Genomic DNA, 7,308 nt, shown 5'->3' with positions numbered 1-7,308 from the left:
TAAGTCTTCGGGCTTCAGGGAGAAGGGCATAGACGGGGGAAGCCCGTGCTCCCTGTCAGAGCTGCATTTCCATGAGGAAATCACTTTGAGCCCCTGCAGGGATAGGAAGTTGAAACAAAAACAAAACCAAACAAACAAAACCCAACAAAACAACCCACAGACTCTCTCTTCGGCGTTAATGGATTATTTCTTGATTATGATTTTTAATCTCTCTACGAAGAAGTGCCGACGATAAAAGGGAGCACAAGCCATGAAAGCATCTTACCCTCTCCCTCCACCCTTCCTGCAAGTATCCCAACACTCTCCTTCGCTGCGGGGTGTGGTTTCCCCGCACTTAGCAGTGCTCATAGGCTGGAGTGCTTGGTGGGCTGGGTCGCGCCTCAGTTCGCCTGTGGGGAGCCCGCCCGGGAACGGGAGCCGAGGGGTTGGAGCTGGGCTGCGGGGAGACTCCTCCGGCTCCGGGGCCGCCGATTCCTCGTGGACCGCCGAGCTGGGTCTGCAGCAGCCATGGGGCACCCGGTTCCTCGGGGGCAGGAGGTTGGTACAGCGAGGTCCGGAGCTGCCGCTGTTGGTGCGGCGGTTCGGTTCCCAGCGGCGGGCGGGCGGAGGCCGACGCGCTCCCCGGGCTGCCCCGGCCCGCGCTGTGTCCGGCCTTGGGGCGGTTCGGGGCACGGAGAGGCGGTTCCTGTACTACAACGCGCTTATTTCCCAGCAGTTCCGTGCCTGGACTCTTTGCTGCGGCTGGGCGGCAAACTTTGCCGATGGGAAGTGTTCGTCAGCCCTGTAGGACATACTTGGGATGATTTACTGGTTCTTCGTGCTTTGAAATGGGAGGGTTTGGATGCGGCGAGGCTGGCGAGTGCCAGGCTGGGGTTAGCGTCGGGGCTCTGCATAGGGGAGTTCCGAGGAGGAAGCTTGGTATTTGTTGCGAACCTGGAGATGCGTTTGATCGGTGTGTTTTTAATGCTGGTGAAACTGTGCCTCTGCCTTTTCGCTTCTGGCAGCTGCCGTTTCGGGACACGGCAAAAACCTGAGAGTTTCCCAACGTGCTGGCAGCTAGCTGTCATAACCTGTTTTGACGAGCTGCCGGCTCCTTTTCTTGCAATGAAAGCCTTTCCTCCCTGTTGCTGTTTTTCTTTATCTGGCACAATTCTCTTCCTTGGAAGTCTTCAGCCTCAGATCTGCCTGGGCAATGATTCAAGCTGGTCCAGCTCCCTTGACTTTGGGAATGTTTTGCCTGCATGGTCAGGGCTGACCTGGGCTCTTTGTACAGAGGACAATATGTATTATGTGTCCAGGTCTACATGATCTCCAGCATTCCTCCTTTAAGTAAATCTGCATGATGCCTTTGAAGCCAATAGGGTTGTGTGGCTTTTGGAGGACAGACACTGACAGTTTAATTGTATGGATGAAGCTCTGCTAGCTTGACATTTGGTGGAAGACGGTAAATGATGGGATGTCATGGCAAGGCTGGTGTGCCCATGGCTGTTGGGACAGATGCTCTCTGTGTATGCTGTTGTGTTTCATAGCTGCCTGTGTTCGCAGCTCGCAGGGTGAGAATTCCATTTCAAGTGCCTTTAATCGCTCAAGAATTCCTGTTTTCCTTCCCATGCCATTTGGCTTTTGATAGCATGTGCTCATGCCACAGGCTCACAGGTAACTAGAGAACATATTTTCTGACTACCTCTTCTCATGATGCTCGCAGGAGTGTTTGTTCTGTGGCTTGGGTCTTGTGGCCAAATCTTGCCCAGCTTTGCCAGAAGTTGGGAAGCACTTAATTATTAATTATAGCCCTGTGGGCCCTGGGCTACCCTTCCTTTTCGGCTTGCTGCCTGTACTATATTCACTGTAAGTATGCAGTAAGTCCCTTCCTTCAGGATGTTGCTGTGGATGCTGAGTGGTGCCCAAGGATGCTGGGATCCCTGATCCCTGCTCAGGAGATGGGCAGTGAGCTGGGGTGGGCATCTCACTGGGGTGCAGTTGTCTCTTCCATTGTGTAACCACTCTTCCCTGCATTCAACTGCAGCTGAAATCAGTTTTTTTTTGTGGTGGGAAAGTGTGTCTGGCTTACCCCGGAGCTGAGGCCCAGTATGTGGGAGACCTGCAGTGCCTGCATCGTCGTGGTGTCCCTGTTGCCCATCTTCATGTAGGGTTTAGCTGGGTAGGAGGGCCAAGCCGTGGCACTGCACTGCCCTTCCCTCCAGCAAAGGGCCAGCCCCAGGCTTTGTCAGAGCTTCCTGGGGGAGATGGTTGAGGGTAGGGATATCCCTCTGAAAAGACCTATTAAAGTTTACAGGGGTTCCTGTAACCTATGGTTCAGTTGATTAAATGAAAATTTATTGAGAGGTACATCTGTTTAATTTTATTTTTTTGCCGGGATTTAATTTTCCTCCTTAGAGAAGATCGAAGGGTCTCACTTCAGTACCCATGTGCACGTTTCACTTTGTCCAGACACAGAACATCCTTCTCTTTTAGCATTACTGAAAGTTAGTGTTGAGGCTATGGTCTTATGGGAAAAAAAATACTAAAGTGGTTTCTCCTGAGGACTGTGATGCTCTTTGAGAGGCTTGAACTCCTGCCACAAATGATGCTGCTGCTGGCTGGTGTCTCCTGAACTCTTGCAGCTGAGGAAGAGTTTGCTGGGATCAGAACTGCAGCTTGCTTGAACTGCTGAAGATGGTGGTTTACATATGAAGTTATAAGCACTGGGTAGGTAATCTTTGCTGGTGAAATCATTCTTCCATGAAGCAGGCTGAAATTCCGTGCCTCACCTAGAAATTTTTACTACTATTCTTCATAGTAGCGAAGTGTAAAGGCTTGTGTTAACTTGGCATTGTTATCCCTGTAACTTATAAAGTGTTCTTTAGACTGCAGGTGTGTCTGTGGTAAAGGAAGGACCTCGTGTTTTGCAGTGGGTCTGCTCTCCAGCAGTGGCTTCAGAAATCTCGTCCTTGATAAGCCATGTGAACAAGTGCAGTTGCACCTCCGCTGTCTGGTAGCTATGAACCGAACTTGGGGTTTTACAGTAGTTCCTTCTCTGGTAATTGCTTTAAAGCAAGATAGCAAATCTTCAGGGAAAGAAACGTCAGGGGAATGCACTTAACTGCTGATGTTGCCACAGTTTTTAATCCCTTGAAATGAAATCATACAGGAGATATCAGTTATTAATGTACATACAAGCTTCTAGATTTATCTTCTGTATCTCTACCTAAAGAACACACAAAAGGAAAGACAGTCTCTGGAATGACTGAAGCCCAGAGTACTGCATAACTAAGCTGTGCGCTCTGTTATGAGAAGCATCCTTCTGTTGCCTTTGTTGCAAACAGGTGGTTCCTTAATTTCACATTGAACAGCTACTTTGTAGCAAGTCATTTAAAAAAAAACAATAAAACCAGGTTTGAGTGGGAGCAAGGAATGTACAGTGGCCTTAAATCTGAGTATGATAGAGCTGAGGAAGCAGTTTGCTTTTCTTCTGTGCATTGAGTTACTGGAGTGTCTGATGTCAGTAACCACCTGGTTTTAGCTGAGGTGGAGGAGGGCAAGAGGGAACACTTCGTGCCTTTTCCTCCTATTGTCTGGCTGACAATCAATGATGTGTTTTTAACTTGCTCTCATATGCCCTGTACCTCAGAAAGCCTCCTGCAGGGGCTGAGATTTGGTCATGGCTGTGTGTTTGACGGAAGTTATGATTGGCTTCTTTTTTCTTTCACAAAACCCTGGCCAGATTTTTTTTGTTCTTTGTTTACCTTTTTTATTTTTTTTTAATTTTTTTTTCTTCCCCCCAGAAAGAAGGGTATTTTTGGTCCTGGTGCTGGTTGCCATGCTTTTTCTGCACTCTGAGTTCTGGGTTGTGTGTAGCTGTGCATTGTCTGGGTCCTTTGCAGCCACCTATGCAGGGCCAGACCTCGGCCCTGCTGAGCTGCAGGATGTAGATACATATACATATATAACTTTTTTGTTTATACGTATAATTTGCTAACAGATATCTTGCCAGGTGCCCCTGCCCTGCCACTCACTTTCATGCATTTGTGAGCATCTGCCAGATGTATATACCAGCTCCACATGTGCAGACACCCTGGAAAGCAGAGGATGGTGGAGGGGTTGGGGGAAATCAACCCTCTGTTTGCCAGCTTTTCTTTACGAAATATTTGCCGTGGTGCTCCTCAGCCTGCTTAGCACAGAGTGTCCAGGGTGGCTGAAGGCAGCGTGGTCCTTGGGGTAGGAGACAAACCCTTATCCTGGCTCCTCTGCCTGGGAGGAGCAAACCCCCAGCAGCAAACAGGAGGGAAACATGGATTTGCGTCATGAATTATATATATATACATATATATGGATGATTATATATATATGTGTGTGTGTGTATATATTTGTGTCTTCAGGATTAGGAGTTCTGTTTCCATGCAATAACAGTGGGAGGTATCTAATTGCCGGGTTTGGCATTGCGTTCTATCACCACTGCCCTGAATGCTTCACGCATCCCTCCCTCCTTGTGCCCACGGTTGCTGTGATGGCATTTAGTGCTTTCTAGATCCTTAAAGCAGATAAACACCAAAACCTAGGGGTTTACGTAATGAAGTGGGAGCGGGGCTCATGTCTGTCAGACAGCTCGCCTGCGCTGGGGTGCCACGTCCCCCAGGCACCCATCTGCTGGTGCAGGGAGGGAGGGTAAAGCCATCTGGTGGCTGCTGCTCCCACACTGGAGGACTGGGACCCCAAAAGGAGCTGGGAGGGCGCCAGGTGTCCCCCCAGCATGTGCAGTCTCCTCGCCAGGGGAGGAGAGGAAGCCACACACCCTGGCAGGGAGGCAGATTCTGCCTCTAAACATAAAAACTTGTGTGAGCTGGAGCTGTTTTTAAATTACAGGTCTAAAGAGATGCTGGTGATGGAAACTTGCCAAAAAGGGGCCAGGGAGGGGAATGGAGCAACTACCAGAAGGACCTGCCGCAGCGCCAGCAGCGAGTATGGCATACCAGCATGGCAGGCAGGGGTTATTTCCAAAAAGGAATGCAGGTTTTTAATATCAAGATGAGATTGCTATCTCAAGGTGATAATTAGGCTAATGTGCTTGCTTTGTTGCCAGGAAAATGCGTCTGAGAGTGGGGCTGGGTGGGAAGGAGCCTGGCAATATCTCATTGGCACATGCCTGGCCTGAGTTGACCAGTGTTGGTCATGTGCAACATTCACACCTCTGATGGTTTCTGCAATTGTTTTCCCTTGAAACTTCCCCTTTGCAGTCTGAGGATGCAGTGCTACCGTATTGAGCTCCAGCAGTCAAAATGTGCCACATCTCTAGCAGGATTTGACAGCAAAGTAGCCAGTTTGTATTGGTTATCTTAATGTGATAACACTGCCCCTTCCTTGTCTCTCCCTTTTCTTTCTGGTAGAGAGGGCATAGATAAAATATGAAATGGTCTTCTGCCCTAAGGAACCAGCTCTTTAGGGAGACAGTCTGCCTTTTTATTAAAAGGCAATGTGACTAATGATGGGCTGGACATTCTGCAGAAGAGAAAAAGCATCCCTTTATTGCCTACCCTGAGCAAACTGGGGTAGGCTATGGAAAGCCTCAAGGAGAGGAGATGCAGAGCTGAGGATGCAAAAACCTTATAAATGTTTGAAGGTTTACTCAACAAAAAGAGGCTTTTTCCCTGGATGTGGAGCTCTCTTTACACTATACTGGCAGCAGCAAATATTCAGAATATCCATGGTGCAGGGAGTTATGTTTCTGGTTTACACCTCTATTGATGGAAGAATGAAATTGTCATTTCCTTGACTGCATTTTCCAGGTCATGCTGTGAGCGGGCCCAATACCTGTCTTTGATTTTTATTTCTGCCATTGCAGTGAACCCTCCTGTGCAGTCCCCTTTTTTGGGGGGGATGGGGGAGATGCGAAATAAGATAAACCCACTGATAAATGCCTCGTGGTTTCTTGGGCTCCCCAGGGCCAGCGGCAGGCACAAGGGGATCCTGGTGCTGCTCCCCAGCTCTGGGGGCTGTTTACAGCTCCTTGCCCACGGCTGGGGAGGGTGGTCTGGGCACAGAGGGACCACTCTTCTCCGGGACAAGCATTCCAGTGCGCAGAGACAAAAGGCAGTATCAGGCAGACAATGTCCCACAGAGCAGCGCTCTGACGGGCTCTGTCCCAGCCTGTACGAGCGGGGTGATTCACAGCCAGTTGGTGTTTCGGTTGTCTTGCCCTGCTTCTCGGCTCTTCTCCAGTCAGGACTCTGCCAGTGGCATGTGCTGGTGCTCCTCTGTGTTACTGAGCCACCTCCCAGAAACCTCTCCCTTTTTACCAGCCAGGCTTTTGGGAGAGTTTCTTGTTCTTCCCTCCCCAACCCAAGTCTTTATGTCCCTCAGCCAGAACACAGCCCTCTTGTGAGCTCACAGTAACTGCATCACTCTCAGATCAGATGCACCTCACAGCACAGGCTCTCACCATCAGTTGGGCTGACTCCTGCCTGCAGCCTCCAGGGATCCCTGGGGTAAAAAGAAGCCAGTAAGTGTAATTAATTGCACATTTCCAGCACTTTCAGTAACCTGGGGTGTTGTGGTTGTGGCAGTGCCTGGTAACTGTGCCCCACTACCTAGCTAAGGGCAACCTTACTGTTTGTTTTTTTCTGATTTATTTATTTACAAAAGAAAAGGTTTTCTGTCTCAGCAAACTTTGAATATGAAAACAAAGTAAAACAAGTGGGTGTTTTGGGCCTGCATTTTTTCTTTTTGTTCAAGTAAGATGCAGTTACATGATGCAGCTGACTTCTCTGCTGGAAGAACACAAATCTGCCCTGCTTGGTGTTTTCTTGGGTGCAGTGAGAAGCACCAGTGGGTGCTGTGGTCTTCCAGGAAGTTTATCTGTCCTCTCTCTGTCACAGCTAAAGGGGTGCCGAAACACTTTGGAGAGCAGGCAATGCACTGTAGTCTTTTAGTAAAGAAATGCCTCGGTCTCTCTTTCCTCTGTTTTGTAGAAGTCTATGCAGCCCCGTGAGATGTTCTGAAGTGTGTTTTTTCCATGACAGAGGTTTCCTGAAAATTGATTTTTAGTGTTTTTAAGTGTCCCACCCAGTGTTAAGTCTAGCCAAGAGAGAATAGAACAGAATAGATGACTCATGGTGGCTTTGAAATTTCTGTGGTTAGACCTGATCCCACTGAGTTTTGGCAGCAGTTATGGCAAATGAGCCATTTTGTTCACTGGGAGAAAGAACCAGCAAGATGGGAATTGCTGCCTGAGCCTGTTCAGGGTCTTTTTTTTTCTCTCCCAAAGCTATTGCTCTTCATTCTAGCAAATGGCATTTTTGTACATGTGTAAAA

The 7,308-nt window shown here is 48.8% G+C and overlaps 1 protein-coding gene across 2 annotated transcripts in view; it reads left to right on the top strand.

The window, feature by feature from the left end:
- Positions 1-425: 425 nt before the first annotated feature.
- The window catches only part of PLD1 (phospholipase D1), a 66,212-nt gene continuing 59,329 nt past the window's right edge, over positions 426-7,308 (top strand). For both annotated transcript variants that reach the window (XM_031047089.2, XM_031047090.2), the window contains exon 1: positions 426-537. The gene's annotated coding sequence lies outside the window, so the exon portion shown is untranslated. The remainder of the gene's footprint in view (positions 538-7,308) is intronic.

The sequence above is a fragment of the Melopsittacus undulatus genome, chromosome 6 (assembly GCF_012275295.1).
Source record: "Melopsittacus undulatus isolate bMelUnd1 chromosome 6, bMelUnd1.mat.Z, whole genome shotgun sequence".
NCBI lineage: Eukaryota > Metazoa > Chordata > Aves > Psittaciformes > Psittaculidae > Melopsittacus > Melopsittacus undulatus.
This window is presented reverse-complemented; position numbering and strand designations above follow the sequence as displayed.